Here is a 9,257-nt window from a genome sequence, read left to right as displayed (position 1 = left end):
GAAAGAAATGGTGTCTGTTCAATTCGCAGGAGAATGAACAGCAGTGCAGATACTTTTATTTATTTATTTTTAAAAATTAATTAGAAAATAAGCAACAATGTTCTGGGGCCAAAAAAACTTCAATTCAGTTTGAAATTAATCTCATTTTGCATTGAAGAAATCTTGAGAATAATTTTTGAAGAAAATGGAAAGACATTTTTAACTACAAGTGGACTGTAATTAAACATTTTGCTTTAAAATAGCAAAGTGTTTGAATTTTCTCCGTTATTGAGCTTGCCAAATTATCTGTGTTTAAAAAATGTATTACGGTGCGGTTTGCTCTGATGGAATTTCCACTTATTTTGCTTCAAAATACAACTCTGGCCAAAAAAAGTCTTTTAGCTCTAATCAAGATCAAATTAATCAAACCTTGTTTGCTACTGGCTTGTAGCTACCACAGTAGCAAAGGGGATCTTCAGATAGAGAAGTGGGGGTTTGATATAAATTCAAGGTTTTTACTAGTCTTGTAACAATTTTAATAGAAATAGGATAGAACCAGAAAAAAATCTAGGCAAACCAAGCTGTCCTTAAGTAGCTAGGGTTTCTCAAAGCCTTTTAGCTCCTTAGTCTTGTTAAAGTGGACCTTGGCACCTACAATCCTCTCTAGATCGGGATGGAAATCCTCTTTGTTGCCTTGTAGCATCTCTCTCTCTATTTTAGCAGTGGTCTTTGCATTTCCTAGCAGTCCCAAGCCCATCCCTGTTACGGCAAGAGGACTTAGAAGTGCCTGTTGCAGAAGTCTCTGCTTTATGAAAGACTTTTCATTGTATTTTATTTGTGGTGTGGGTGGTTTTTTTTTTTTTTTCTGTTTTAAAGTCAAAGTTGCTCTGCGAGCAGTAGGACTTGGGGAGCTTGCTTTCCCATGGCTGGATTATCGCGTGCCTAATAAGGTGTGAGCTCCGATCGAAACATTTCCTGAGGTTGGGGCCTTTCAAATATCTCTCTCCCGTGTGCCTTTTCCAGCATCTAACAGCCTCACTGAGCTCCAGCCATGGCCCCTCTCCCAGCAAGGGCAGAAGTACAACATTTTCCCTCTCTCTGGCTGCCTACAGCCATCAAATGGAGCCGACTCCTAATGCTTTTGAGGTTTTTTCTGCCTGAGTTGGTTGAAATGGACCCATGGATTTCAAAAGTTATTACAGGAGGGGGCTGAGTGACACAGAGGGATGGTGTGATTCCTCACAAATGACTAAAAAAAAAAAAAAGAGGCTTGGGTTGAGTTCAAACCTGGTGTGCTTCATCCCAGAGGGATGCTGGTTTGGAAAGCTCCCACATGTAGCGTAGGCTGGAGGAAAACAGTGAAGGAGGTTCAACGCTAATGGGGTTTACCGTCACATTTACCACCATGTGGTAAACCTAGACTTAGTAAATGAATGTTTAGGACAAAGATAGGAAAGGTGGAGCCACGTGGAGGTGTCAGACCTACCTTAGGCCAAGCATTGTGAGCAGTCTGGCTGGAGCCATGGAGAGGTTGGCTGAGCAACGGGACGTGGGGTTCGCACCATACAGGTGCACTGCAGCCCCCATAAAGCAGAGCGTGAGGAGATGGTTTTACCATGGCAAGGCTTCAGAAGACCCCACCAAAGCCATGCATTTGGGGTGTGATTTGCTATATGGAAAAGGAATCTCCCTTAGGAGCAGTTTAAGGTTCAGGTAGATTGTTTATTCCGAAGAGTCTGAGGAGTGCTTGGTTCCTGTGGTTCGAGAATGACCATGAACATGAGGTTGCCAACAGATTTATACTAGCCTTAACTGTGCGTGTCCCATTTTACCCACTGAAAGGTGTTAATTTTAAACCAAGGATGCTCCAAAGTGACCAGGATGCACCAAGGTTTTGGGTGTCTCTAAAACTGAGATGATTTCTCAGTTCCAGGCAGGACCCAGATCTGGTGTGGTGATGTCTTTGATGGCTTTTGCTCTCTGCACACTTTGAAATGCACTGTGTGAGCCTGAAGTCCTTCCCCTCATAGGCATCCTGCCTCGAACAGCTTCCCTGTTCGGGGGCTGATGGGAGGAAGGCCAGCGCTGTCCCCTTTAAGTCCCAAGAAAAGTGGGTCTTGAAGCCGGCAAGAGGAGGATGACAACTTTTCCTCCTCCATTTGCTAGTGGCAGGGTCATCTTGCTCTCGAGCCGCTGCGGCTCCCCGGGGTGCTGCTCCCTGCAGGTTTCCGGATGCTGGCAGGACGGCGGTGCAGGCAGGCGGGCCGAAGCGCTGTCGGCAGCCGCCAGCATTCCCGCGGGGAGTGTGGCACCTCGTGTGTTTTGACAGGGGACAGGCCGTTCTCCTGCTAATAGGCTGTTGGACACGGTGTTTGCTGCCTGGTGGGAGGAGAGGGTGGGAGTTTACAGACTCCAGGCACAACTAAAGGTTAGGGATTTAGCGATGGCACATCTGTCCGGAGTGACAAGCGCGAGGATCGATGCTCCTGTGCATTATTGCTCCTGGGGGGACGGAGGTTGGGTCATGCTCTCTCACCTGCACGGGGCCGGTGCTGTCCTGCTGAGGCGCAGGAGAGGCGGACCGGAAAGTATGGCTTACAGAGATGCAAGGGTAGAGATACGCTGTTTGGCTGGCACCAGGGAAAGAGAGAGCCAGCTTTTTTGGGGACCCAATTTGGGGGCCCTCTCCAAACCAGAAACTGCCACCTTGACTTCTGTGCTCCATCTGGGTTTGTTCCGGGAAGGCGAGTTGGTTTCCAGCTTTTGAAGTTTCAATTTCTTAGGTTTGTCTTTCATGTTGGGGGGAGGCAGAGGAGGAAAAAGACTGGGTTGTTTGTTTATTTACACGCACTGGTTTTGCTGGGCAGTCCAGAATTACAGAGCTTTAATTCTTTCAGTTTGAGATAACTGAGAGGGGAAAAAATTATTAATATTTGCCAGCTTAACCACTCTGAAAATCCCAGAAAAAGGCTGTCTATGTGGCATTTCTTCACATATCCATGAGGATGCAGGTTTTAATTAGGTGGTTCCAGCACACAGACAGTGCCTTTCCATCAGCGATCCCAAAGCGAGCCCGATGCTTGGAGGGGAACGTGCCCCCACGCACATCCCATCCCTGAAGAGAGTGGTTAAACCAGGCTGTGAATCACCCCGTGGGGTGCCGACGGACCCAAACCCGGGGACGCAGAACCAGGCGGTAGCAGCCCTGTCAGGAAACTCTGCGTAAGCTGTTGCGCTTGCGTTGCCAAGCTGGTAAGCCCATTAAAATCCTTGCTAGGGGAGCAGAAGAGCTTACGTTCGCGTGTGTCACCTTCAGGCTAAGATAAATAATAATAATGAGGACAATGAGTGATTTAGAGGATTTTTTTACCAGCATAATTAATGCTGATTTATATGGCAGGGCAGCGGAGAGACAGGCTGTGATAGAAGGAGTGGGTGAAGTTTCTGAATGAGACAGGGAAGGGGATGACAGTGGGGAGTGAAAAATGAAATGTGCTTGCTAAAAAAAGCAAGTGGAGCTGACTGGAGCAAAGCAGGTGACATAAATAATACCAGTGTATCTGCCATTCCCCTTCACAGGGATCACTCACTCTGTAATTAGATGGAGTTATTAGTGTCTTCGGTTGCTGTATGAGGGGATATAATGTTCCGAAAGACAGAAAATAAGAGTATGTCTTCATCCTATGGAGCCAATTAAATGGCAGTGAGGGAGAAAATGAGTTTAGTCTAGGTAAAAAAAAAAATGACTGTGTGAGTTATATGACTTTGAGGGTGGGCTTTATAGGATCCAAATTAAACCTCTGGCTGGAGAATGTGTCCCTCAGACCTTGATCCACTCAGCAGCACTGCTGGGAGGACCCTTCCCGTGTGCAGGGACCTGCTGGAGTCACCAGGGCTCCCAGGGGTCCTCTCTGGTGTCCCAGGGGAGCCAGGCAGCCTTGCAGCTGCTTACTTTTACCGTGTCCCCAGCTGAGAAGTCCCGATCCCAAAGTCCCCCTTTATGGTCCAGTTTAGCACAGATGGTCCGATCACACAAAAAGCTTGAAGAGGGTGATGGGACTCTCTGGGCTGATCCTGCCCCAGTGTAGCCATGGCATCTTGGCCGTTGACAGCAACATTGACTGCAATTCATTGGCTGTGAACTCAAGATATTGCTGATCAGCATGAGCAATGATGTGATGTGTACCAGAGAGGTGAGGTGAAGCTGTCACCCTGCTCACTGGGCTGTCACAGAAAAAGGGGATCATTTCTCTGACATGGTGCCAACACCTGCTCCTTGCAGCAGTGGGAGCTTCAGCACATCTGAAAATAACAATTTTTTTTTTTATTATTAATGTGAACTGCATCTGGCAACAAGCCCCATTATGGAAACAACAGGTTGGATCAATGCAGAAGCATCTCCCAAACTCCCTCTGCTGGGAAGGAGGGCGGCCAGAAATCAATTGGGAGCTTATTGGCCTCTGCAGCTGGCTGCCTGGAAGTAATCCCTGTCATGAGCTGCCCCCATTTCCTTGAGATGGATTGCAGCATGGCTTTGGGGGAGAGCTGGATGCTTGGGGAGAGCTCTCCTGCTCACCCAGGACATCCCACCCATGTGGGTAACGGCCTGTTGGCTCCCAGGCTCTGCTTCCCTGCCTGGCTCTGTTTGTGGTTCTCCCATGCCAGCGGCTTCTCCTGGCCTCCTCTCATGGTGTTGCCCTCCATCCCACTGCTGCCAACCGAGTGATGGCTTCAGGGGCTTCCTGATGCCTGCTGTGTGTCCCTGGGGATGCAGGAACAGACACTGCGATGGGACAGGGGCTGGCTCTTCCTCCAGACCAGGTAGCAGCCATGACCTGACTCCAGGGATGCTCTTCATCTGGCTGCTTGCTACAGCACAGGAGTGGACAGAGGAGGTTCTCTGACTTGTTTGAAAAAGTAATTTAACTGAAACGCCCTGGGACCAGGGACACGTGCAGGACAAAGCAAACACGGAGGTGGTAGGCTGGAAGGACATTAAGTACGAGGAAAACAACAAACCAGCTTTGGGACTGCTGAAATATTGATTGTGTCCTTCAAGCAACGCATAACATATCCCTGTTCCCGCTGCTCCGTCTGTGTCTAATGTCTTGATCCTCCTTCTACCCTTTTCTGCTGGCATTGGCGGGATGAGTTCACATCACTTCGCATCCCGTTAAAGAAAGAGCAGTTTGGTGTTTCAAAGTCTTTGCCCAGGAAAATTGGGATTTTTGCCTACCTGCAAGGCTCGTAGCTGCTGGTTCACAAAACATTCCTTCCACCATGTGCTCCCAGGGCTGAGGGAGACATTGTGCCTGCAAGCCCAGGGACTCCCCCATCATCTCCTCCCTGCTCCTGCCCCAGATTGCCACATTTTCATCCCTTTTGTACCACTGGCAGGTAGCTGAAGGTACCCAGGACTTTGCATCCCTCCTCCTGGCTGCACCAGCCTCTGAATCTCCCATCATAGCTGTGCCTGGTGATGCTGGGGAGATGGCCAGTGGGCTCACGGCCACAGGAGGGGCTGAGCGAACTCCCCAGTGGTCTCCCTCCCCCACTCAGGAGTCCAAAAAGACGCCATGACTCACTCTTTTTCCACAGGCAGTGTTGCCAGCTCTTGAAATACTTGGTGTTTTTCTTAGAGTCCTGGCTCCTGATGCCATGTAATTACTCGAGCTTTCATTTTCTTTAAATAAAGCCCATTCCTAACACTCGTATTTGCAAAGAATAGCCAGAAAATGTGACCTCTTATGAGCTCAGAAGCCATACAGTGAAAACCCCACCTTTATTCTTCCTCAGTCTTTTTTTTTTTCTCCTCATTTTTTTTCTTGTCATGGCTTTTACTATCTTCTCTTGCAGATTGGGGCTGCTGGAAGTCTTCTTTCTCTGCCCCTTGAGTCTTGCAGTGTTGCAAATGATCTTAAGTTTGTGCCTTGGTGATGGTGTTGGCATCTCAGGTCCAGTGGCTTCAAGAATTTGTTTTTAATATTTTTCTGCCTGGTGACACACAGTTTTGTGCAACGTGAGGCAAATAAAAAGGTAGCAAATCCTGACCTACGCAACAACTCATTGCTGATATGACTTGCCTTGACTTTTCATGTCCTGGATCCATCCCTTGTTTTGAATTCCATCAGAAAACCCTGAGTTTATGCTGGTAAAATTTAATTGTCTCCCAGAAGAGCCCAAGTTTTTTACGAGCTCCGTTCTGCTGAGTGATGCTGCATTTCCTATACTCAGGCAAACCGCAATCCCACGCTGCGCTGGTCCCCATGCAGCAAATGTTCAGTTCCCAGCTTTGAAATCTCTTACCCAACTTGTTTCTCTGCTCCTTTTAACCCCACATAGGAGGGCTGAAGATACCGTTTCTTCCTCTCTGCCCACAGGTGCCATGAGGGTAAAAGTCACAAATAAACCTTGCGCTTTCTGGCCCTGGAAGTGCTCTCAGACGTCCTGGGCTCTATGCAGCTATGGACTTTGTGATCCAGGAGTATAACACATAGTTTAAGCTGGTCTTTTAAGCACAGAGGAGAAAGAGAAGTGCTTTTCTTGGGCGAGTAAGTCCATCCCAGCAGCAGATGTACCTCAGTGGGAAAGGATCAATGATGTGTTAGAAGAGGTGCCCTTTCCCCCTTGATTTTGAAGGTGTCTAGACAGCTAGTTGTCTGTCCTCCAGAGTTGATGTTTAGCACTAGGTGAAATGAAGAAGCTCATTTGATGCTGCCATGCTGGGATATCCTGTGGAGAAGCAATGTTATCTGGTCATGAGGAAGGAACTCTGCCGGTCCCACCCATCAGCATCAGGGAAGGACAGGATGGAGATGCTACAAAATGATCCAATCCTGGACAAAACTCCAGTTGAAGCTTTTGTCTTATAAGACATCAGAAATTGCAGCCATGAAACACAACAGCACAGAAAACCAGCCTCTGCAGCTGAAGGAACAACATTGAGTTTTCCTTGCCCTGTTCATGAGCTTTGAAAACTTGTCTTCTGTCCTCAACCAAAATGGCAGCCAGTGCGCATGGGCAGGGGACCAGGGAGTTGCCTTTTGAAGTCATCTACTTGTTTTAACAACAAACACCAGTGATCTCCAGCAAGCAAGAAACTCACTATTAGAAGTAATCCGGAGACATTCCGAAACACATACTTTCTGGAGGGGGTGGCCAGTGAGCGTTTTTAGCAACATCAATCAACGCACTTGCCCGAGTCACACATTCAAATCGAGACCTACAAAATATGGAAAACTTTAAATAATCCTTGGAAGCCAGCCAGGAATTGGTCATTCGGTCTGCAGGACCTTTTATGAATAACACTGTAACATAAGCCTGTAATGGAAGCACCAAGATCCAGCCCATTGGTTTTCCAGTCCGAGTTTCCCGTTCCAAGATGAATGACTTGGATTTTGGGGAGGGAAAGTAGCAGAAATGGTTTGTCTCCTGGCTGGGAGAGTTTGGCTTTGAAGAACTCAGCTTGCAGGAGCAGGCAGCAATGCGAACTTTCTCCACTTGAGGTTTCTCTTGGCCTGGATCTCCTTTTTATTCTCTATTACACATTCAGAGAGTTGCCTTCGTTTTGCTTTTTGTCTCCTTCATATTGCAGCAGACGTTCTGCTCCCTCCGCTGGAGACCTGATAGCCATGTAGTAGCAAAACCCTTGGAGATCCTGTAGACCTGCATGTTTTCCTTTGGTTCTTTCATCTTTCTTCTCTCTCTTATCTTTGCTGACATTTAAGTTTTTCATTCTCGAGGTTATGGAACAGAGGAAGAGGAGTAATTTCACTGCAAAGGCCACCAAAGTGACTCCACTTAGCGTAGGTGTCTTTTCTGTAGCTCTGTACCCCACGTTCCCAATAGCCGGAGAGAGTGGGACTCATCATAGTGAGAGCTGCCTCTCTGTTTTTAATTAAAGCCAATTTGCTTCAGCTCTTCATAGGGAAAACCCCAGAGTTTTCTCACTTCTGTTTTCCCTGTTCCCCAGCAACAACCTTCAGCAGAATCCCCTTTGCCACCACAAAAGAAGGATGAAGAAATAGATGTGGGAGGTTGTGTTTCCCAACTGTTTTACGAGTCACAAGTCTCTGGAAAGGATGGAAGAGGATGGATGGGAGCAGAAAGCGCAGATGGTGGGTGTACGCCTGCGTTACAAAGTGCAACGGGCAGCCTTTGGCACAGCAAAGCATCCCGCACCAAAACATCTCCAAACCAGCATCTGGCAGCTGCTGCACAGGGTCTGTTGACCACCCCAGACATCAGGCCATAGGCACAGCTTCCACCAGCCGTAGTCACTGATGTAGCACATTAATGCATCCTCTTCCTTCTTTTTAGAAAAAAAAAAAAAAAAAAAAAAAGAGGAGATTTAATACAGATATGCATTCACTGACCTGCCATTCATGCTGAAGCAGCCAAGCACCTTCCACTTGGTTTTTATGTGGTTTTAAATGTTTTTTAGAAGTATCTGTTTATTACAGCTCAATAAAGTTTTATTTTGCGAAAAACCATGATTGATTTCCTCTGCTTTAAACAACAAACAGTCAACCTCTGCAGCTAGCACCTCCTCCTCGATTCATAAAAATGTGTTAACAATTCATTTAAAATTCATATACAAGCCAAGCACAGTTTACTCATGAAGTTACACAAATTAATACAAAGCAGCATACTGCCTCGGCCTGGCAAAGAGTCAAAGCGTGCTCTGAAGGCCTCCCTCTGCCTTACAACACGTCAATGTGTTCTGGGAAACTGCCCTCCCGTCTGGCGGTTCGGCAATCGGCAGATAGCGTTTCGAGTTTCCCCTCCCCTGCCTGCTTCGCTCCACGCGCCTGATGGAAACGCAATGCCGAGCAACAATCGCAGTCTCAGGCCATACAAGGCTTTGTGCACCTTCCAAGGCTGGTCATCCTCCAAAAGCTGCATTTGAGAGTTGTCGTCCACCTGCCATGGAGATGGCTACGTTTTTCCTTTCCGCTGCGTAGGTGTCCAGAGCAGAGTGCTGTGAGCCCAGGAAACAGGCAGTTTGATGGCCAGGGGCAGTAAGCAGCTTTGTGAGTCTATTGGTTGGGAAGGAAAGCTCCAAGGATGACTTCTGCTCTGACGTTTGTCTAGAAAAAATGCAGGTGAGACATTGTGAACAACAGGTAAGTGTGTAACAGTGAGAAACTACTTTTTTCCCAATGTGGTGTTGAGGGCTGAAATAGCACATCTGTCACCATTCAGCAAATCTGCCACATCAGAGCCTTCTGTTGGCTCCCTGCCAGCCTGACTCGCAGGCCTGGTCGGTGGGACATGCT

At 47.6% G+C, this 9,257-nt stretch overlaps 1 long non-coding RNA gene across 1 annotated transcript; it reads left to right on the top strand.

The window, feature by feature from the left end:
* Positions 1-3,088: 3,088 nt before the first annotated feature.
* Positions 3,089-8,468, top strand: LOC147598634 (uncharacterized). Its single transcript, XR_015260383.1, has 2 exons — positions 3,089-3,231; positions 7,952-8,468. It is a non-coding gene; the product is annotated as an uncharacterized LOC147598634 (long non-coding RNA).
* The last annotated feature ends 789 nt before the right edge of the window (positions 8,469-9,257 follow it).

Source organism: Chlamydotis macqueenii, chromosome 17 (genome assembly GCF_036417535.1).
Source record: "Chlamydotis macqueenii isolate bChlMac1 chromosome 17, bChlMac1.mat, whole genome shotgun sequence".
In the NCBI taxonomy this organism is placed as follows: Eukaryota; Metazoa; Chordata; class Aves; order Otidiformes; family Otididae; genus Chlamydotis; species Chlamydotis macqueenii.
This window is presented reverse-complemented; position numbering and strand designations above follow the sequence as displayed.